Raw genomic sequence first — 22881 nt, forward strand, 5'->3', positions numbered from 1 at the left:
AGTATAGTGGGTTGAACAGTGGCCCTCAAAAAACGTCCATGTTCGAGTCCCTGGAACCTGTGAATGTGACCTTACTTGAAGAAAGGGTCTTTGCAAATGTAATTAAGGATCTTGATGAGATAATCCTGGATTATTCATGTGAGCCCTAAATCCAATGACAAGTCTCTTTATAAGAGAAAAAAGATATCTCACACCCATTAGGATGGCTACTATCAAAAAAACAAACAGGGGCCGGCCTGGTGGCATAGTGGTTAAGTTCACACCCTCCGCTTTGTTGGTCTGGGGTTTGCGGGTTCGGATCCCGGGTGCAGACCTATGCACCACTCATCAAGCCATGCTGTGGAGGCATCCCATATACAAAATAGAGGAAGATGGGTACAGATGTTAGCTTAGGGCCAATCTTCCTCAGCAAAAAGAGGAAGATTGGTAACGGATGTTAGCTCATGGCCAGACTTCCTCACAAAAAAACAGAAAACAAGCATTGGTGAGGATGTAGAGAAACTGGAACCCTTGGGAATCGTTCGTGGTAATATAAAATGTTGCAACCACTATAGAAAATAGTATGGCAGTTACCATATGATCTACCAATTCCACTTCTCGGTAGATCTCTAAAACAACTGAAAGCAGGATCTTGAAGAGGTATTTGCACATCCACGTTCATAGCAGCACTATTCACAACAGCCAAGAGGTGGAAGCAACCCAAATGTCCATCAATGGATGAACAGACAAGAGATAAACAGAATGTGATACTTACATACGATGGAATATTATTCAGCTTTAAAGGGAAGGAAATTCTGTAATTAGCTACCACATGGATGAACCTTGAGGACATTACGCTGAGTGAAATAAGCCTATCACAAAGGACAAATACTGTATGATTCCATTTATATGAGGTATTTAGAGTAGTCAAAATCATAGAGACAGAAAGTAGAATAGTGGTAGCCATGGGCTGGGGGAAGGTGAGGAATGGGGAGTTATTGTTTACTGGGTATAGAGTTTCAGTTTGGGATGATGAGACAGTTCCGGAGATGTTTCACAATATTGTCAATGTACTTGATGCCACTGAACTGTACACTTTAAAGAGAGAGAGACACACACACAGAGAAAAGGGGGAGGCCATGTGATCACAAAGGCAGACATCGAAGTGATGCAGCCCCAAGCCCAGGAATGCCTAGAGCCACCAGAAACTGGAAGAGACAAGCAATGAAATCTCTCCTAGAGCCTCTAGAGGGAGCACAGCCCAGCTGACACCTTAATCTCAGACTTCTGCCCTCTAGAATTGTGAGAGAATAAATTTCTGTTGTTTAAAAATCTACCATGTTTGTGGTAAATTGTTATGGCAGCCACAGGAAACTAATATAGGGAGTGCGTGGTTAGAGGTGGGGTGGGATACAATAGAGTGGCCAAGGAAGGCTCACTGAGAAGGTGCCATGTGAGAGAGGCCCTTAAGGGGCAGGTCCTACCAATACCTGAGGAAAGAGGGAAAGCCCTGAGGCTGGCATATGTCTGGTGAGTTTAAACAAGGGCAGGGAGGCCAGTGTGGCAGGAGGAGAGAGAGTTAGGGGAAGGAGGAAGAAGTGAGGTCATAGATGGGGTAGGAGGGTTAGGTAGGCCTTTTAGACCATTTTAAGGACTTCAGCAAATGAGTGAGAACCCTTTAGGGGATTCTGGGTGAGGAATGATTTGATCTGACTTAGATTTTAAAATTATCATCCTGTCCAGGCAAAAGATGATCATTGTAAAACATAAGGATCATCAATGGGTACAAAATATTTTTAAAGTAATGTTTAATCTGAATCAGGTCTTTTGTCCCATCTTGCAGTTTACTGGAAATTCAGAAATTAGAGGACATCATGAGGAAACAATAAGGCAAATCCAGCCTATGGAACAATTGGCTTCAACCCTTCAAAAACTAAAGTCCAGAAGAGGAGGGGGAAAGTGAGGGAAAGTTGCTAATTCAAAAGAGACTAAAGAGGTATAACACCAAGTAAGACATGTGAACCTTGACGGGGCCTGGGTGTGGCAGGACGGTGCCAACAACCCCTCCCATCCTGCGTCCACATGCTGCTCTTCCCCTTGAGGGATGGGATCTATCTCCCATCTACTGGCATCTGCGCTGGCCCTGTGACTTGCTCTGACCAATCCAATGCAGTTGAAGAGAAGCTTTATGGCTATGGAGCCTGGGCCTTAAGAGGCCTTACAGATTCCATTTTCACTCTCTTGGAACCCAGCTGACATGAGGTCCAGCCCAGCCGACAGAGCTGCCAGTGATTGGAATGAAGCCATTTTGGATCCTCCATTCCCAGAAGAGCTGCCCTGGTCCATACCACATGGAACAAAGATGAGCTATCCACAACGCAACCAGTTATGCAACTGGAAAAAATGAAGATGCTCTCTATGAACTGATACAGAGAGATTTCCAGTTAAAACAGCACTGTGAGAAGAGAGTACCTAGTAAGCTATCTTTAGTGTTTGTATATGCATGAAAAACACTGGAAGAAGATATAAGACTCTAGTATAAGTGGTTACTTGTAGGTAACATAAATATTCAGCCAATGAACACCAGTACGGTTGTTGGTTAAAATACAGAAATACTTCAATCCTAGTTGGTAAACGGCCACTCTCCAAGCCCTTGAATTCCCTCCACCTCTGCTCTCACCCCAGGATATCTGATAGTCCAATGACCCAACAAATAAAGAGTTACCCCTGGTAGGGAAGGGCTCTGGCAGGCCAGCAGATAATGAGGTGGATGGTAACAGGGGTGCAAGGGAGACTTTGCAAACTAGATCTTTTAATATCTTTTTGATTTCTGAACCATGTGAATATGTTACCTATTTAATAAAATAAATTTTAAAAACTAAAGCAGTGCGGGGGCCAGCCCCGTGGCTTAGCGGTTTAGTGCGCAAGCTCCGCTACTGGCGGCCCGGGGTTCAGATCCTGGGCAGGCACGCACCGACGCACGGCTTCTCCAGCCATGCTGAGGTGGTGTCCCACGTACAGCAACTAGAAGGATGTGCAACTATGACATACAACTATCTACTGGGGCTTTGGGGAGAAAAAAGGGGAAAAAAGGAGGAGGATTGGCAATAGATGTTAGCTCAGGGCCGGTCTTCCTCAGCAAAAAAAGAGGAGGATTGGCATGGATGTTAGCTCAGGGCTGATCTTCCTCACCAAAAAAAAAAAAAAAAAAAAAAACTAAAGCAGTGCTACCACCATTCTCTATCGCAGTACCCTGTTTTATGGATTTTAAATCATTAACTGCTATCTTATTGGCTTACCCTAAAATGCAGCTCCATGACAACATAGCTCCTGCCTATGTTGTGTTCACCTCTGTATCCCCAGCACCTAGAACCAAACTGGTATAAATATTTGTTGAATGAATGCAGAATGTCTACATTGATGAAAAAGCATACTGAGCAAAAGCCAGGAGATGCAGCAAAGGCAGTGCTCAGAGGAAAATTTATAGTTGTAAATGTCTACATTAAAAAAGAAGAAAGATATCAAATCAGTAACCTAACTTTACACTTTGAAGAACTAAAAAAGAAAGAAAGAGCAAACTAAACCCAAAACTAGCAGAAGGAAGGAAATAATAAATATTAAAACAGAGATAAATAAAACAGACTAGAAAAACAATACAGTCAATGAAAGTAAAAGTTAATTCTTTGAAAAGATCAACAAAATTGACAAACTTTTAGCTAAGCTGACAAAGAAAAAAAAGAGAAGGCATAAATCACTAAAATCAAAAATGAAAGTAGATTTTATTATTATTTTTAAATTAAATTATTAAATTACTACTGACCTTACAGAAATAAAAAGGATGGTAAGAATACTATGAACGATTGCACACCAACAAATAAAATAACTCAGATGAAGTGGACAAATGCCTAGAAACACACAAATTACCTAAAGTGACACAATAAGGAAAAGCCCAGGAATGGATGGCTTCCCTGAATGCTACCAAATACTTATTTATTTATTTATTTGTGAGAAAGATCAGCCCTGAGCTAACATCTATTGCCAATCCTCCTCCTCTTTTTCTCTTTTTCTCCCCAAAGCCCCAGTAGACAGTTGTATGTCATAGCTGCACATCCTTCTTGTTGCTGTATGTGGGACGCTGCTTCAGCATGGCCGGACAAGTGGTGCGTCGGTGAGTGCCCGGGATCCGAACCCGGGCCGCCAGTAGCGGAGCATGCGCACTTAACCGCTAAGCCATGGGGCCAGCCCCTCTACCAAATATTTAAAGAAGAATTAACACCGATCCTACTTGAACTCTTCCAACTAACTGAAGAGGAGGAACACTTCCTAACTCATTCTATGAGGCGAGCATTACACTGATACTAAAGCCAGACAAAGACTCACAAGAAAAGAAAATATCCTTTATGAATATAGATGCAAAAATCCTCAACAAAGTACTAGCAAACCAAATCCAACAGCATATTAAGGGTATTATACATCATGACTAAGTGGGATTTATCCCATGAATGGAAGGGTGGCTCAACATAAGAAAATCAATCAATGTAATATATCACTTTATTAGAATGAAGGGGAAAAACCACGATTACCTCAACTGATGCAGAAAAGGCACTTAACAAAACCTAACACCCTTTCATCATCAAAACACTTAGAAAACTAGGAGTAGAAGGAAACTTCCTCAACATGATAAAGGACGTCTATGAAAATCCCACAGCAAACATCTTACTCAATGGTGAAATACTGAACTCTTAAGATCAGGAACAAGGCAAGGGTGTTCAAGATTGTGCTGGAATTTCTAACCAGAGCAATTAGGCAAGAAAAAGAAACAGATGGCATCCAAACTGGAAAAGAGGAAGTATAGAAAATCCCAAAGAATCTAAAAGAAAGCTACAGGAGCTAATAATGAATTCAGCAAAGTTGCAGGATACAAAACCAGTTGCACACAAATCAGTTGCATTTCTATACACTAACAATGGATGATCTGAAAAGAAAATTAAGAAAAGAATTCCATTTGCAATGGCATCAAAAAGAATGAAATTCTTAGGAAGAGATTCAACCCAGGAGGTGAATAAGCTGTGCAATGAAAATGACAAAACAATGCTGAAAGAAATTAAAGACATAAATAAATGGAAAGACATCCATGTTCATGGACTGGAAGACTTGATATTGTTATAATGTCAATACTGCCCAAAGCGATCTACAGATTCAACCCAATCTCTATCAAAATTCTAACAGCCTTTTTTTGCAGAAGTGGAAAAGCCAATCTTTAAATTTACAGTCATGCACTGCATAATGACATTTTGGTCAATGACAGACTGCATATACAATGGTGGTCCCGTAAGATTAGTAACATAGAGCCTAGGTGTGTAGTAGGCTATACCATCTAGGTTTGTGTAAGTACACTCTATGATGTTTGCACAACAACAAAATTGCCTAATGATGCATTTCTCAGAATGTGTCCCCGTCGTTGAGTGACACATGACTGTATATGAAATTGCAAGGGAACCCTGAATAGCCAAAACCACCTTGAAAAAGAAAAAAATTGGAGAACCCACACTTCTGGATTTCAAAACTTACTACAAAGCTACAATAATCCAAACAGTGTGGTACTGGCAGAAAGATAGAAACAGACCAATGGAATAGAATTGAGAGTCCAGAAATAAACTCAACATAGACGGCCAACTGATTTTCCAAAAGGGTGCCAAGTCCATTCAATAGGGAAAGAATCATCTCTTCAACAGACAGTGGTGGGACAACTGGAGTTCCACATGCAAAAAGATGAAGTTGGACCCCTACTGCACATCACATACAAAAATTAACTGAAAATGGATAAAAAACCTAAATATAAAATCTAAAACCATAAAATTCTTAGAAGAAACATAAGGGTAAATCTTCATGATCTCAGATTTGGTAATGGATTCTTAGCTATGATATGAGCAATAACAACAAACATGGATAAAATGGACTTTATCAAAATTAAAAACTTTTGTTCATCAAAGAAAATTATAAAGGGAAAAGACCACCTATGGAACAGGAGAAAATATTTGCAAATCATATATCTGATAAGGGCTTAATATCCAGAATATATAAAGAACTCCTCCACCTCAACAACGAGACAAACAACCCAATTCAAAAATAGGCAAAGGGGGCCGGCCCCATGGCTTAGCGGTTAAGTGCGTACGCTCCACTACTGGCGGCCCGGGTTCGGATCCCGGGCGCACACCAACGCACCGCTTCTCTGGCCATGCTGAGGCCGCATCCCACATACAGCAACTAGAAGGATGTACAGCTATGACAAACTACTATCTACTGGGGCTTTGGGGGAAAAAAATAAATAAAATTAGAAAAAAAAATAGGCAAAGGACTTGAATAGACTTTTCTCCAAAGAAGATATACAAATGGCCAATGAGCACATGAAAAGATGTTCAACATCATTAGTCATTAGGGAAATGCATATCAAGACAACAATGACATCACCTCACATATACTAGAATGGCTATAACAAAATTTAAAGAGAAAATAAGAAGCATTGACAATGATGTGGAGAAATTGGAACCCTCCTGCATTGCTGATGGGAATGTAAACTGGTGTGGCTGCTAAGAAACAGTTTAGCACTTCCTCAAAAAGCTCGACATATAATTACCATATAACCAACCAATTCCACTTCTAGCTATATACACGAAAGAATTATAAACAAGTACTCAACGGATACTTGTAAGCCAATGCTCATTGTAGTATTAGTGATAATAGTCAAAAGGTGGAAACAATTCAAATGTCCATCAACTGAGGAATGCATATAGAAGGTGTGGTATATCCACACAATGGAATATTATTAAGCCACAAAAAGGAAATTCTGACATATGCTACAACATGGATGAACCTTGAAACCATTATGCTAAGTGAAATAAGAGAGTCATAAAAGGACAAATACTGTATTCCACTTATATGTGGTACCTAGAGTCATCAAATTTTTTTTTTTTTTCTTTCCCCCAAAGCCCCAGTAGATAGTTGTATGTCATAGCTGCACATCCTTCTAGTTGCTGTATGTGGGACACGGCCTCAGCATGGCCAGAGAAGCGGTGCGTCGGTGCGCGCCTGGCATCGAACCCAGGCCGCCAGCAGCAGAGCGCGTGCACTTAACCGCTAAGCCACGGGGCCGGCCCTAGAGTCATCAAATTTATAGAGACATAAAGTATAATAGAAGTTACCAAGGGAGATGGGAGGGGCAGGGGAATGGGAAGTTATCACTTCATGATTACAGAATTTCTGTTTGGAGTGGTGAGAAAGTTTCAGAAATATAGCAGTGATGGTTGCAAAACATTGTGAATGTAATTAATGCCACTGAATTGTACACTTTAAAATAGTTAAAATGACAATTTTTTCTTATATATATTTTACCACAATAAAAAATGAGAAAACAAATACTGAACTTTGTTCCTTGGTTCCTTAACTTTCTCCCAGTCTCCAGATCCTTATCCCACACATCAGCCCAACTTCCTTCTCACAAGCACTTATATGCTCTACTTAAAAAAAAGAAAAACAAGGGGGCTGTCAAGTGGTTAAGTTTGGTGTGCTCTGCTTGGGCAGCCCAGGTTCACGTGTTCAGATCCCAGGAGCAGACCTACACCACTCATCAAGCCATGCTGTGGCAGTGACCCACATACAAAATGGAGGAGGATGGGCACAGAAGTTAGCTCAAGGCCACTCTTCCTCAAGCAAAAAGAGGAAGATTGGCAACAGGTGTTAGCTCAGGGCTAATCTTCCTCACCAAAAAAAGAAAGAAAGAAAGAAAAACAAAAAACACCTCTTACTCTGGCTTCCCCATTTAGAAATTTAAAAAGTGCTCTAAGTCTGTATCACACTTGTGAGTGGGCAGCGTAGTCCTCAGTCTGATTTCCCGCCCACATTCAGGTATTTGTGTCCTCCACGGAGCCATCATGGTCAGATCTCTATGGTCCAATCGCTGCCCCTCATCACCCCAGTATCCTCTGCAGTGCCACATGACACAGTTCTTGTCTTCAAGTTGTTGGGAATATACACAGAACAACTCAAGACGATGTGGAACAGCGGTTCCCTAATGTCAGTCATTTAGATGCCACCTCCCCATACTCATGTCTAGTTGATACAGTCTTTAAGTGGAACCATTTATTACAAAACAAAACTACCATTACCGTAAATAGAAAAACCAGTACCACCCGCCATAAATATCAAAGATAAACTATCACAAATCAGGAAGACAACGCAGTTTCAGTTCTAGCTTTATATTATTGCCCACCCAAAGTTTTGAGCCTAACGTCTGACCTCTCTTTGTCAAAAAGGTAAAGAAGGAAAGGAGCGGAGTTAAACACACATTAGCAAGAAATGCGGCTTTCTGCTTGCTGTAATGAAGACTGAAGAACCGCAAAGGACTAACTTTCTCAGTATGTGATTCACTACAATTTACCTTATTTCGTCACTTCTGAGATACAATTGTTTTTCACATTGTGAAATAGGGCTGTATCTTACGATCGAGGTGTGCTAGTAACACCATCTTTTCCTTCTCAGCAGTAAATAAAACATCATAAAGCCTAAGGCCATTTGTATCCAATGAAGCGGCATGATACACCGTCCACGCGCCAGCCGAAGGCCTCGGCGTCCCACAGCGATCCCGCTGCCCACCTGGGAAACCCTCGTGTCCACGACGGCTCCACACACACTCGGGATACACTGAGGCCCGCGCCGGGCTCCTGGTTCTCACTGCGCCCGCCCACCGCAGGGCACGGCGCGGCGCCCGGAGCGCGCAGCGCTGACCAAGGTTCCTTTCTGTTCAGCGACACAGATGATGTCGGCTCAGTCCTCCCTCAGAGGGTTTCCGACAGCCCACTGGAGAAGACACACCAGCCACTCACAAACACCACTTCCAGAGCCAGCAGACAGGTCGGTGCGCCGCGACTCAGTCCACCACCGGGCCGCAGCCTCTGCGTCGGCTCAGCAGTCACAACACGCGCCGCGGGCGACGCCGGCGCGCTTCTGTGACGCCGCGGCCCCGCCCAGAAGGGCGGGACTTCTCCCCCTGGGGCGGGGCTGCGTGCTGACGCCACACGCCGGGGCGGAGCCGAGAGTTTGGTGCCCTGGAGTGGGGTGTCGGCGCCTTATTCGGGTGGAGCTGAGCTGGAGACAGGTAAGCGAGCGCTGCCGCCGGGCCTGGCCCGGTGTGGGAGACTCCGCACTCATCGGGTAGGGGGCAGGGGTCGCGGCAGGGGGCGAGCCCGTTGCGCCTCGTTGTCGCTGGCGCCGCGGTGACAGGGAGTGAAGCTGGATGGAGCGGGGCTGATGAGGGAGGTGGGCGGGACGGAGCCTGATGGACAGGCGTGGCAGCCAATGGCGCGGCGGGCGTCGCTGGGCGGGCGGAGATTGGCGGGTGCGGGCGCGCTCGGAGGCCGCTCAGGGCGCGGAGCGGCACGCCATTGGCTCTGGCGGGCGCGGGGCGGGCCGCGCGGCGGATGTGAGGGAACGGGCGCCGCCGCCAGGGTGACCCCCAAGGTCGAGGAGGCGTCACGTGGGAGCCGACTAGCCGTGTCCTCTGTCCGTCCGGACGACGGAAGGATGGCGCGCCCTTGAAGCGGTCGCGGGCTTTGGGCCGTCCTCCCACCCCAGAGCGCAGTGCAGGTCAGCTCCTGTCCTGGCCGTCACTGCAGCACTCCCTCGTACTCAGTACCCCACCATACCCATCCTTCTCCCTGCATTCCTGGGGTGCCCTCTTGAGTAGCAGAGAACTCCGCAGTACCCACCGTACTCACTACCCCCACCGTACGCATCTTCTCTCTGCCTGCTCCTGGGCTGATGCCCTTGAGGAGCGGAATACCCTGCAGTACCCACGGTATTCAGTACCCCACCGTACCCATCCTTCTCCCTGCACCCCTGGGGTGAGCCCTCGAGGAGCAGATTATTCCGCAGCACCCAGTGTACTTAGTAACCCATTGTGCTCAGTACCCCCACCTGACTCATCCTTATTCCTGCGCTCCTTGGGGTGACACCCTTTATAAGTGTGCTTACCCCTGCAGTACCGCACCATACTCATCCTTCTTCTGGAGGTTTGGTAGCGCATGTTGAGATGAAGCGCATTTTCTGGAAGAACACGGTAGCCATATACCTTTTCTCTTTCTCAAAGCTACCTGACGTAAGTGTTGTGCACTGAGGTGTGCACTGAGACTTAGTAGAAAAGTGGTGGCAAGGCACTGAGTAGACAAGAACCTGCTGTCTCTGCCCTTCACCCAGCACACAGGAGAGGCGACCCTGAGGCCCAAGGTGTGAGCTCTGTATTGGGGTTTCTCTGTGCCTTGTTCTGCAGTCCTGTACTTGGAAACAGGGACTGGAGGCTCCTCTTCCAAGTACACGGCTCTGAGCAGCTTTAGGATAACTGCTCTGGGATGAAGGCTTGTTTGCACTGTGGCATGAGGTGCCAGTCAAACCACAGTTTTTTGTGCAGACCTGCCCCATGTGAAAATATTTAATACTATTTTAGCTTTGTAAATTAGCTGAGAACTGGATCTTGGAAAGTTGGAGAAAGACCAGAGTATCCTCATTGTTTTTTTGAGAGCACTTTGCACATTTCAATTACTTTTTTTTCCTTAACAGCTTTATTGAAGTATAATTCATGTACTATACAATTCAATCATTTAAAGTATACAATTAAGTGGTTTGTAGTGTATTCAAAGCTATGCAACCATCACCACAATTCAGTTACTTTTAAAGATAACTTTAATTTCAGAAACATGAATTTCTTTCGGTTTCATTTTAATTTGAATGAGCAGTTTATTAAATACCAAATATTTACTGTGTTTATTATAGGCATATCACATATACATATATGTATACATATATGCTTATTGGATCTGCTTTTAACCGATCTCACTACTCATTACCCCATTTGAAAAAAATACTGTACCATCTACTTTTTAAATTTTTAGATAGTTTTTACTTTGAGATAATTGTACAATTACTGAGAAATTTATACGTATGATTCTATTGTATGCAGTTATAACAAATAGTACAGAGAGATCCCAGTGTCCCTTTACCCAATTTCCCCAAATGATAACATTGTGCAAAAACTATAGTAGATATCACAACCAGATGTTGACATTGATAACAGTCAAGATACAGAACATTTCCATCACCACTAGGATCACTCCTGTTGCCTTTTTATAGCCACACCGCTTCCCTTCTGCCTCCAACTCCTCAGCTCCTGGTGAACACTAATCTCTTCTCTATTTCTATAATTTTGGCATGTCAAGAATGTTATATAAAGAGAATCACACAATATGTGACCCTTGGGATTGGCTTTTTCCACTCACCTTAATTCTCTGAAGATGCATGCAGGTTGGTGCCTCTATCAGTAGTTTGTTCCTTTTTATGCCTCCAGGCTACAGATGTACCACAGTGAATTTAACTGTTCACCCACTGAAGGACATCTGGGTTGTTATCATTCTTTGGCTGTTATGAATAAGGCTACTATAAACATTCATATACAGGTTTTTATGTGAACAGAAGTTTTCATTTCTCTGGGATAAATGCTCAGGAGTGCAATCACTAGGTCATATGGTGGTTGCATGTTTAGTTGTTTAAGAAATAGCCAAACTGTTTTCTAGAGTGACTGTACCACTTTACATTCCCGTCAGTAATGTATTTGTGATCCATTTTCTCTACATCCTTGCCAGCATTTGAGGATGTTACTATTTTTTGTTTTATGCATTGTAATAGATGTGTAGTGATGTCTAATAGTGGTCTTAATTTGCATTTCCCTGATGGCTAGTGATATTGAGCATCTTTTCATGTGCTTAGTTGCTGTCTGTATGTCCTCTTATGTGAAACGCCTGTTCACATCTTTTGCTCATTTTGTAATTGGATCGTTTGCTTTTTTTTAATGTTGAATTTTGAGATTTCCTTATATATTATAGTCCTTTGTTGGATATGAGGTTTGCAAATATTTTCTCCTAGTCTATGGCTTATCTTTTCATCTTCTTAACAGGATCCTTTGCAGAGCACAAGTTTTTAATTTTGATGAAGTTCAGTTTATCAGTTTTGTCTCATATGGATTGTGCTTTTGGTGTCAAGTTTAAGAACTCTTTGCCTAGCTCTAGTTCCTAAAAATTTTCTCTCTTTTTCTAAAAGTTTCATAGTTTTGTGTTTACATTTAAATCTGTGATCCATTTTGAGTTAATTTCTGTGTAAGGTGTGAAGTCTAGTTTGAGTGGGTTTTTTGTTGTTCTCGTTGTTTTGGCCTATGGATATCCAGCCAACACCATTTGTTGAAAAGAGTATTCTTCCTCCATTGAATTGCTTTGCACTTTTGTCAAAAGTCAGTTGTGCTTGTGGGGGTCTGTTTCAGAGTTCTGTTCTGTTCCATTGGTCTGTTTGTCTATCTCACTATCAATACCACACAGTCTTGATAACTGAAGCTACCTAATAAGTCTTGAAATCAGGTAGCTTGATTTGTCCCACTTTATTCTTGTTTTTCAGAATTACTTTAGCTAATCTAGTTCATTTGCTTTCCCATATAAATTTTAGAATACTCTTACCTTTATCTACAAAAAATCTTACTGAGATTTTGATACGAACTGTCTTATATCTGTATATCAATTTGGACATAATCAACATGTTTAATGTGTTCAATCTTCCAATCTATGAACACAGCATGTCTCTCCATTTATTTAGATTTTTTATTTCTTTCATCAGCATTTTGTACTGTCCAGCATACAAGTCTTGCACATTTTGTTAGACTTACAGTAAGTATTTCTTTTTTTAAAATTTTGGTTTTCGTGTGTTCGTTGATAGTATATAGAAATACAATTGATTGTTGTGTATGTTCATCTTCAGTTGTATGACCCTGCTGAATTCGCTTATTAGTTCTATGAATGTTTTTGTAGATTCATTGATGTTTTGTATATAGACAATGATGTCATCTGCAAATAGGAGTAGTTTTATTTCTTATTCTCTGATCTGTGTGCCTTTTAGTTCCTTTTTCTTGCTTTATTGCGCTAGCTAAAACTCTCAGTACTATGTTGAATAGTAGGGATGAGAGTGGACATCCTGGCATTGCTCCCAGTTTTAGAAAGAAGCATTCAGTCTTTTACTATTAGGTATAATGTTAGCTGTAGGCTTTTGTGGATGCTCTACATCAAGTTGAAATTCCCCTCTATTCCTAGTTTTCTGACAGTTTTTATCATGAATGGGTGTTGAATTTTGTCAAGTGCTTTATCTGCATATGTTGATATGATCATGTGATTTTTCTTCTCTAGCCTGTCAGTATGGTCGATTACTTTGGGGTTTTTTGGGGGTTTTTTTGTGTGTGTAAGGAAGATCAGCCCTGAGCTAACATCCAATGCCAATCCTCCTCTTTTTTTGCTGAGGAAGATTGGCCCTGGGCTAACATCCATGCCCATCTTCCTCTACTTTATGTGGGACGCTGCCACAGCATGGCTTGACAAGCAGTGCGTTGGTGCACGCCTGAGATCCAAACCTGCGAACCCTCGGACCGCCGAAGCAGAGCACGTGTACTTAACCACTGTGCGACTGGGCTGGCCCCGATTACATTGTTTTTTGGATATCGAACCAGCCTTGCATCTCTGGAATAAACGCCACTAGGTCATGGTGTGTAATTATATTTATATATAGCTTAATTCTATTCACTGTATTTTGTTAAGATTTTTTTTGTACCAGTATTCAGGAGGAATATTAGTTTAAAGCTTTTTTTTTTTTTTAATGTCCTTGTTTGGGTTTGGTTTCAGGGAAATATTAGCTTCGTAAAATGAATTGATAAGTATCCTCTCTTCTTGTATTTCCTGAAAGAGCTTGTGTAGAATTGGAGTTAATGTTTAAACATTTGGTAGGATTCCGCAGTGAAACCATCTAGGCCTGAAAATTACTTTTTTAGGAGCTTTTTAATTACACATTAATTTTCTTTAATAGTTGTAGGGTTTTAAAATTACCTATTTCAAGTTGGGTGAGTTGTGGTAGTGTGTACTTTTGTTGAGTTCCTCTATATCCTTGCTGATCTTATGTCTAGCTTCTATCTCTTGTTGAAAGAGGGGTGTTGAAGTCTCCAACTATAATTATGGGTTTGTCTTTTTCTCCTTTCACTTTTATTTGATTCACATATTTTGCACTTATGTGGTTTGGTGTGTACACATTTAGGATTGTATTATCTTCTTGATGGATTGACCTTTTATTGTTATGTAATGTCTCTGTCTCTGGTGATTTTTGTTGTTCTGATATCTACTTTATCTGGTAATAATATAGCACCTGATGAATGTTTGCATGGTATATAATTTTTCATCCTTTTACTTTCAACCTTCTTATATCATTATATTTGAAGTGAGTTTCATGTAGACAAGCATATAGTTGGATCCTGTTGTTTTATCTACTCAGCCAGTATCTGTCTTCTAATTGGTGTATTTAGATCATTTACATTTAATGAAATTATTGATATGTTAGGACTTAAATTTGCCATTTTATTCTTTATTTTATGTTTTGTTTTTTGTTTCTGTGCTTTCTTTTTCCTGACTTCTTGTGGGTTACTTGAACACATCTTAAAATTCCACTTTTACTTGTATATAGTGTTTTTGAGTAAATCTCTTTGTGTAGCTTTTTTTTTCTTTTTTCTTTTTTTTTTATTGGTTTATAACATTGTAAAAATTTCAGGTGTACATCATTGTACTTCTATTTCTGCATAGATTACATCATGTTCACCACCAAAAAACTAATTACAACCCATCACCACACACGTACCGAATTATCCCTTTCACCCTCCCCCCTCCCCCCTTCCCCTCTGGTAACCACCAATCCAATCTCTGTCCCTATGTGTTTGTTTATTGTTGTTATTATCTACTACTTAATGAAGGAAATCATACGGTATTGGACCTTCTCCCTCTGACTTATTTCACTTTGCATTATACCCTCAATGTCCATCCATGTTGTCACAAATGGCTGGATTTCATCGTTTCTTATGGCTGAATAGTATTCCATTGTGTATATATACCACAGCTTCTTTATCCATTCGTCCCTTGATGGGCACTTAGGTTGCTTCCAAGTCTTGGCTATTGTGAATAACACTGCAATGAACACAGAGGTGCATGTATCTTTACGCATTGGTGTTTTCAAGTTCTTTGGATAAATACCCAGCAGTGGAATAGCTGGATCATATGGAAGTTCTATCCTTGATTTTTTGAGGAATCTCCATACTGTTTTCCATAGTGGCTGCACCAGTTTGCACTCCCACCAGCAGTGTATGAGAGTTCCCTTCTCTCCACATCCTCTCCAACACTTGGTGTTTCCTTTGTTAATTATAGCCATTCTGACGGGCGTGAGGTGATATCTCATTGTAGTTTTGATTTGCATTTCCCTGATAGTTAGTGATTTTGAACATCTTTTCATGTGTCTGTTGGCCATCTGTATATCTTCTTTGGAGAAATGTCTGTTCAGGTCTTTTGCCCATTTTTTAATTGGGTTGGTAGTTTTTTTGCTGTTGAGATGCATGAGTTCTTTATATATTTTGGAGATTAAGCCCTTATCAGAAGTATGGTTTGCAAATATCTTCTCCCAATTGTTAGGTTGTCTTTTCGTTTTGTTGATGGTTTCCTTTGCTGTGCAGAAGCTTTTTAGTTTGATGTAGTCCCATTTGTTTTTTTTTTCTATTGTTTCTCTTGCCCGGTCAGATGTGGTGTTTGAAAAGATGTTGCTAAGACCAATGTCGAAGAGCGTACTGCCTATGTTTTCTTCTAGAAGTTTCACAGTTTCAGGTCTTACATTCAAGTCTTTAATCCATTTGGAGTTAATTTTTGTGCATGGTGTAAGGCAAGGGTCTACTTTCATTTTTTTGCATGTGGCTATCCAGTTTTCCCAACACCATTTGTTGAAGAGACTTTCTTTTCCCCATTGTATGTTCTTGGCTCTTTTGTCAAAGATTAGCTGTCCATAGATGTGTGGGTTTATTTCTGGGCTTTCGATTCTATTCCATTGATCTGTGTGTCTGTTTTTGTGCCAGTACCATGCTGTTTTGGTTACTATAGCTTTGTAGTATATTTTGAAATCAGGAAGTGTGATACCTCCAGCTTTGTTCTTTTTTCTCAGGATTCCTTTAGCTATTCGGGGTCTTTTGTTGTTCCATATAAATTTTAGGATTCTTTGTTCTATTTCTGTGAAAAATGTTGTTGGAACTTTGATAGGGATTGCATTGAATCTATAGATGGCTTTAGGAAGTATTGACATCTTAACTATGTTAATTCTTCCAATCCAAGAGCACGGAATATCTTTCCATTTCTTTGCGTCTTCTTCAATTTCTTTCAGAAATGTTTTATAGTTTTCGGTGTAGAGATCTTTCACCTCTTTGGTTAAGTTTATTCCTAGGTATTTTATTCTTTTTGTTGCAATTGTAAATGGGATGGTATTCTTAATTTCTCTTTCTGCTACTTTGTTGTTAGTGTTGTATAGCTTTTTTATGTACATAACTTGTCACAGTCTACTGGTGTCATCATTTTATCAGTGTGAGTAAAGTGTAGAAACATATCTCTGTTTACATCACTGTACGCTCCTCCATTTAAAATTGTCTTAAATATTTGCTCTCTATATATTTAGAACCACATCAGACATGTTGTAATTTTTGCTTCATCCGTTACACATAGTTTAGAAGACTCAAGAGGAGAAGGAAATTATATTTACCTATATATTATTCTTTCCATTGTTCTTTCTTCCTTCATGATGTTGCAGAATCCCTTTTTTATCATTTCTGTTTGGAGGATTTCCTTTAGCCATTCATTTAGGGTACGTTTTCTGGCAGTAAATTCTCTAAGTTTTTCTTCATCTGAGAATGTCTCGATTCCCCTTTCATTCCTGAAGGGTATTTTCACTGGATATAGAATTCTGGGTTGACAGTTATTTTCCTTCAGCACTTGAAAAGTGTTGTGCCAGTTTCTCCTGGTCTGCATGGTTTCTGGCCAGAAATATGCTCTTCAAATTGTTTGCAGTTTTCAAAAGTTTGTTTATGATGTGTCTTGGAGTGGATTTCTTTGGGTTTATTCTGTTTGGGTTTCTCTCAGCTTCTTGAATCTGTAGCTTTATGTCTTTTGTCAGATTTGGGAAGTTTTTAGCCATTATTTCTTCTAATACTTTTTTGGCCCCTCCCCCTTTCTTCTCCTAAGATTCTGATGACATTCTTGTTCATCAGTAGAACTTTTGTTATAGTCCTGCATATTCCTGAGGCCCTGTTCATTTTTTTTTTTTTTTTCCAGTCTGTTTTCTCTGTTGTTCAGATTGGGTATTTCTTCTGTTCTGTCTTCATGTTCACTGAGTTTCTTCTGTCCTTTCCATTCTGTGGTTTAACCCATCAAGTTTTTTATTTTGGTTACTGTATTTTCCAGTTCTGAAATTTCCATTTGGTTCTTCTTTTTTTTTTTTTTCCCTTTTTCTCCCCAAAGCCCCAGTAGACAGTTGTATGTTATAGTTGCACATCCTGCTAGTTGCTGTATGTGGGATGTGGCCTCAGCATGGCCCGACAAGTGGTGGGTCGGTGCGCGCCCAGGATCTGAACCCAGGCCGCCAGCAGCAGAGCGCACGCACTTAACCACGGGGCCAGCCCCCATTTGGTTCTTCTTTGTGTCTTCTGTTTCTTTGCTGGGGCTTTTTATTTTTCATTGTTTCAAGTGTGTTCATAGTTGCTAATGGAAGCATTTTGATGCTGGCTCCTTTAAAATCTTTACCAGATAATTCTAGCATCTTTGTCATCTTGGTGTTGATGTCTATAGATTGTCTTTTTTTGTTTTGGTTGAGATCATCCTGGTTCTTTATGTGATGAGTGATTTTTAATTGCAACCTGGACATTTTGGGTGCTATGTTTTGAGACTCTGAATTTTATTTAAATGTCTGAGCACAGCAGAACAGGCTTCCTCTGAGACTGCTGGGGGACACGGGGGTGCTGACTAGTGCTGGGCGGAGATGGAATCCTGGCTCCCCACCTGGCCTCCTTGGTATCTGCGGGGAGGGACTCCTTGTTAACTGCTCTGTGGGTGTAAGTTCCCCATTAGGCCTTTGTGATTCCACTTTGCCTGGGAGGGGAGGGGTGCTGCCCTGTTACTGCCTGGCGAGAGTGGCATCTAGGCTCCCTCCTGGCCTCCATTGACATTGTTGGGTGTGGGGCTCATTAGCATTTTGGGGGGGTGGAAGTTCCTGATCTCCTCTGACACTGCTAGATGGGATGGGGGGTGGGAGTGGGCCACAGTGTTTTCTGTGGGGCTGGCTGCAGTAGAGTGGTTATTGGCTTAAAATGTTCTGTCTTGCTAGGCAGCCCCATTCCTGGTCCTCTGGCCAGGGAGAGCAAGCTTTTATTGCAGCTTTTTTTTGTCAACATTAGTTGGCATTTCTGGCTTGTCAGCTTCTTCAGCACTTAGTCTGGGCTATATGAAGCAAAAAGAAAACTGAGAACTCAATGTTGTGTCTTTTTGTGCCCAAGGTCCCTTCCCAGTCTGTCTCCTTCTCTCCACCTTTAAGGGTCTTATGTTTTGTTTTGTTTTAAATGTAATGTCTTATGTTTTTAGCTACTTTTAGTGGGAAACAGAACTCCTGTATGTGCTTTAAAATTTTTTAATAAATATTGACAGTTGGCCCTGCTTTCCATAAAGATTTAATAATTTATACTCTAATCAGTACCTGTTTACCTACACCCTAGAGCACCACAGTCAGGGCACCTCCAGTCACACAGTTTGGGTCTGGACGAGGACAGACAAGCCTTCAGACCCCTGCACTGAAGGGTGTTCCGGGTTCTAACTTTGGAGGTGGAAGTCCCTCCCAGTGATGTGGTCAGCTACTCACTCCAAATTAACTTGTGTGTAGGTTTACCTTGGCAACTTCAGCTTTTTAAGAGATATTATTAGTTGGTCTTTTTTTCCTGGTAAATTTTAATTCTTTAGTCATAGAAACACTTTTAACGTGTCCGAGGTACCTTCATGTTTGTATCATAATTACAAAAAACTTTGTGAGGGAGCAGGAGTGATTGCTCCCTTTGCTTTACAGTGAAGGAAACTGAACGCAAATCAAGTGACATATTTAAGGCTCATCCAGCAAGGTAGAATCACGCTGCCTGTCTGCCCTGCAGGCTCAACCGTTGTTTCCATCTAGTAATGGCAAAATACTTTTGCAGTTTTAAAGTAATCCTCACTACATCCGTCTTCCTCAGCTTGTGTTTGTTGAGACGTCACAAGTAAAAGACGTTGAACTCTATGAGAGTCTCAGCCAGTAAGGGAGAAGTGATATTTGTGCTCTCTCTTTACATATGTTCTTTGTATCACTGCTAAAACTAAAAAAATTGCAGGCATGGAGTAACAGCCATAGGTATGTAGCAAGCATCGTCTTCTTGATTCATCATAAGAATCTTAATGAGTCTGAAACCAAAAAAAAAAAAGAAAATGGAAAATATTTTCAAGATGCATTGTTGTTCTTTTAAAATGGTTGTCAGGCAACACACATGGGTAACAATCACTTAGTGATGCTTGCTCTTTTCCCTCAAATACTCATTTCCTGAGAAGCTGTACCCAGGCTGTTTTTGCTAGACACTGCTGCTTTAATTACTCCTCTGCCTAGCCAACGTGACGTTGATAGGTGTCAGGAGTCAGGTTATTTCCCCATTCTCTATATGGGACGGTGGCCTTGGGTAAGTTGTGTGCTGTTTGACTGGGGAAGGTCCCAACACAGATCAAGTCGTATTTGATTACAGCATGTAGTTTCCTAAGGGCAGAGCACTGAACCCTTAAAAACAAATTTTGCTTTGGTTTTTGCTTTTTCTTTTAATGTTGTTTTTCTTAAATGTATAGGTTTATACTTGCATCTTGAAATTAATGGGTTACAAATAGTTTTATTTTGTATACTTTATTGGTATTGACAGGTTCACTTACGTTTTTTCTTTGACATATTCTTTTTTAAAACAATTTTATTGAGAAGTAATTCAGACACCATACAATTCACCTATTTAAGTTGTACAGTTGAATGTTCTTCAGTATATTAGAAGGTTGTACAACCGTCAGCATAATCTAGTTTTAGATCATTTTCATCCCCCTAAAAAAAAAACCCATACCCATTAGTAGTCATGACTTATCCCTGCCTCCCTCTGCCTCCAGGCCTAGGCAACCTCCCATGGACTTTCTGTCTGTATAGATTTGCCTTTTCTGAACATTTCATATAAATGAAGTCATACAATATGTTGCTTTTTTTGTGAATGACTTTTTTCACTTAATATTTCAAATAAAGTTCATTTGTATTGCAGCATGTGTCAGTATTTCATTCCTTTTTATTGCCTAATACTGTTACATTCTACAGCCATACTGCATTCTGTATACTCATTAATCAGTTGATGGGCATTTGAGTTGTTTCCACTTTTTGGCTAGTATGAGTAATGCTGCTGTGAACATTTGTGTACAAGTGTTTGTGTGGACATATGTTTTCATTTCTCTTAGTTTATGCCTAGGAGTGGAATTGCTGAGTCATATGGGAACTCTATGTTTAACTTTTTGAGGAACTGCCAAACTGCTTTCCAAAGTGGCTGCACCAGCTTACTTCTTACCAGAATTGTATGAGGCTTCCAATTTCTCCAGGTCCTCTCCAACACTTATTTTCTCTGATTGTATCTAGTCTAGTGGCGTGAAGTGGTATCTTGTTGTGGTTTTGATTTGCATTTCCCTAATGACTAAGGATGTTGAGCATCTTTTAACGTGCTTATTTGTGTGTCTTCTTTGGAGAAATGTCTGTTCGTGTCCTTTGCCTATTTTTTTGATGGGGTTATTTTCCTTTTTTTATTGAGTTATAAGAGTTCTTTATATATTCTGTGCACAAGTCCGTTATCAGTTATAAGATTTGCAAATATTTACTCTGATTATGTCTTCTTTTTTTGATGGTGTCCTTTGAAGCACAAAAGTTTTTATTTTGATGAAGTCCAGTTTATCTATTTTTTTCTTTTGTTGTTTGTACTTTTGGTGTTCTAACCAAGAATCCTTTACCTGACTCAAGGCCATGAAGATTTACTCCATTTTAACTTGGAAGTTATAAAACTTCTATGAGACTGATAGTCTTAGCTATTACATTTAGATCTTTGATCCACTTTTATTTAATTTTGTATATGGCGTGAGGTAGGGGTCCAACTTCATTCTTTTACATGTGGAACTCCAGTTGTCCCAGCACCATCTGTTGAAAAGACTATTCTTTCCCCCACTGAATTCTTTTGTTATTCTTGTCAAATAGAAATATTCTTCCAAACCAAAAATCAGAACAGTTGGACGTTTTGGACAACTCAAAGCGTTCATGAAAGTGTTTGAACAATTAAATGTCTCTACCAAATGATGCGCTTTTCTTAAAGTTAACTCTGGAATTGGAAGGATGGTCCATCAGATTGTGGACAGAGAACAGCTGTTTCTGGTCATCCCTGGATGGAAGCAGGATGTTGAGCCATCTGCTGAAGAGCAGCTTTTCTGATGAGTCATCTTAAAGGAAGTTTGAAAATTGCTAGCTATCCTGGTAACTGTGCTGGGCAGCACTGAACCGTTTGTCAGATTCAGTGACTGCAAATAGCTGGATAACATGGCTTATTTACAGTATCATATTGGAGGACTGCTTTGGGAAGAACAGATGAAATGAGCAGTTTTGTGGTTGTTAGTGTAGTGCCTTGTAATTGGGTATTTCAGCAACTGAATAATGACAGACAGTTAATGGAGGTGATACTGCTGTGTTTGTTCTAAGGGAAAAACCCAACTCAGAGGCAATTGAGTGTTTCAAGCTGCCTAGATAATAGTGACATTGGAGGGAAAAAAGGAGCATTTTCCTTTGGACCTGAATAATAATAAATAAAAATTAGCATTGACAGCAGCAGTGGTAGTATTTTCACTGTAATGTCCTTGACGACTGTTTGTCTGCCTTAAATTTATTAGTGGAAAAAATTGGGGCATAGTTGGAAGTAGGAAGAACTGCTGAAGTAACTTAAAACTTTTGACTTCTAAGGTGAAAAAAAAACACGGGTTACAGTTGCATTCTTTTTTTTTTTTTCTTTTTTTTTTTTTTTTTAAATAGCTATTTTTTTTTTAAAGATTTTATTTATTTATTTTTCCCCCAAAGCCCCAGTAGATAGTTGTCTGTCATAGCTGCACATCATTCTAGTTGCTGTGTGTGGGACGCGGCCTCAGCATGGCCGGAGGAGCGGTGCATCGGTTCACACCCGGGATCCGAACCCGGGCCGCCGGCAGCCGAGCGCACGCACTTAACCGTTAAGCCACGGGGCTGGCCCTACAGTTGCATTCTAAAGTTATATCCAAAATATATTGCTTGTCTATCTTTAATTTTTAGAAAGCAAGTTTTTGTTTCTTGTTTAGTTTGTTTTTAAAGCACTTGTTCTGCTTTTCTCTTTTGCTGACCTGTCTTTTCCAAGCAGCAGAGCAAGCCAGATGCTGTCTCCATCAGTGTCCCTTACGAGTATTCCGATCATATTTGGGCCAAGAGGTAAAGTTCTTATCAACAGTGTAGAGGATAGTTTGTGCAACACTTATTTCTGGGTGATTCTCAGCATGTTTCAGAGCTTGGATTTCCTTCTGGTAGGTTGGAGGTGGGGTGTAATTCCAACTTTACAGCCAGGGCACTTGCTTTGAGGCATATTCAGGAGCCTGCAGCTCGTATCCCTGGACAAAGGGCTATGGTGAGCCCTGCGCCCTGCCCTGAGGCACCCCCGCTCCCTGAGCCCCTTTTGCTGTGACTGGAAGGTGCCTCTGGGCCGCTGGGATTCTTGGGAGGAGAACAGCAGCCCAGTGTCCTTGTTCCTTCCTGACAAGGTCCCTGCCCAGGGGTATGCTGGATTCTTAGATGTGGTTGGAAGTGGTTCAAGACCCTCTGGGAGGGCCGGCCCGG

At 41.1% G+C, this 22881-nt stretch overlaps 1 protein-coding gene across 3 annotated transcripts in view; it reads left to right on the plus strand.

The window, feature by feature from the left end:
* Nucleotides 1–22881, plus strand: part of OGDH (oxoglutarate dehydrogenase) — a 394430-nt gene that overhangs the window by 305015 nt on the left and 66534 nt on the right. The window contains exon 1 of one of the 3 annotated variants that reach the window (XM_014793632.2): nucleotides 9033–9133. The exons of 1 other annotated variant lie outside the window; for it this stretch is intronic. The gene's annotated coding sequence lies outside the window, so the exon portion shown is untranslated. Of the gene's footprint in view, nucleotides 1–9032; nucleotides 9134–9600; nucleotides 9622–22881 lie in introns of those variants that run through there. One more of the 3 variants, XM_087428462.1, reaches the window with a different exon arrangement.

The sequence above is a fragment of the Ceratotherium simum genome, chromosome 1, assembly GCF_057802395.1.
Source record: "Ceratotherium simum simum isolate JZ-2026a chromosome 1, ASM5780239v1, whole genome shotgun sequence".
NCBI lineage: Eukaryota > Metazoa > Chordata > Mammalia > Perissodactyla > Rhinocerotidae > Ceratotherium > Ceratotherium simum.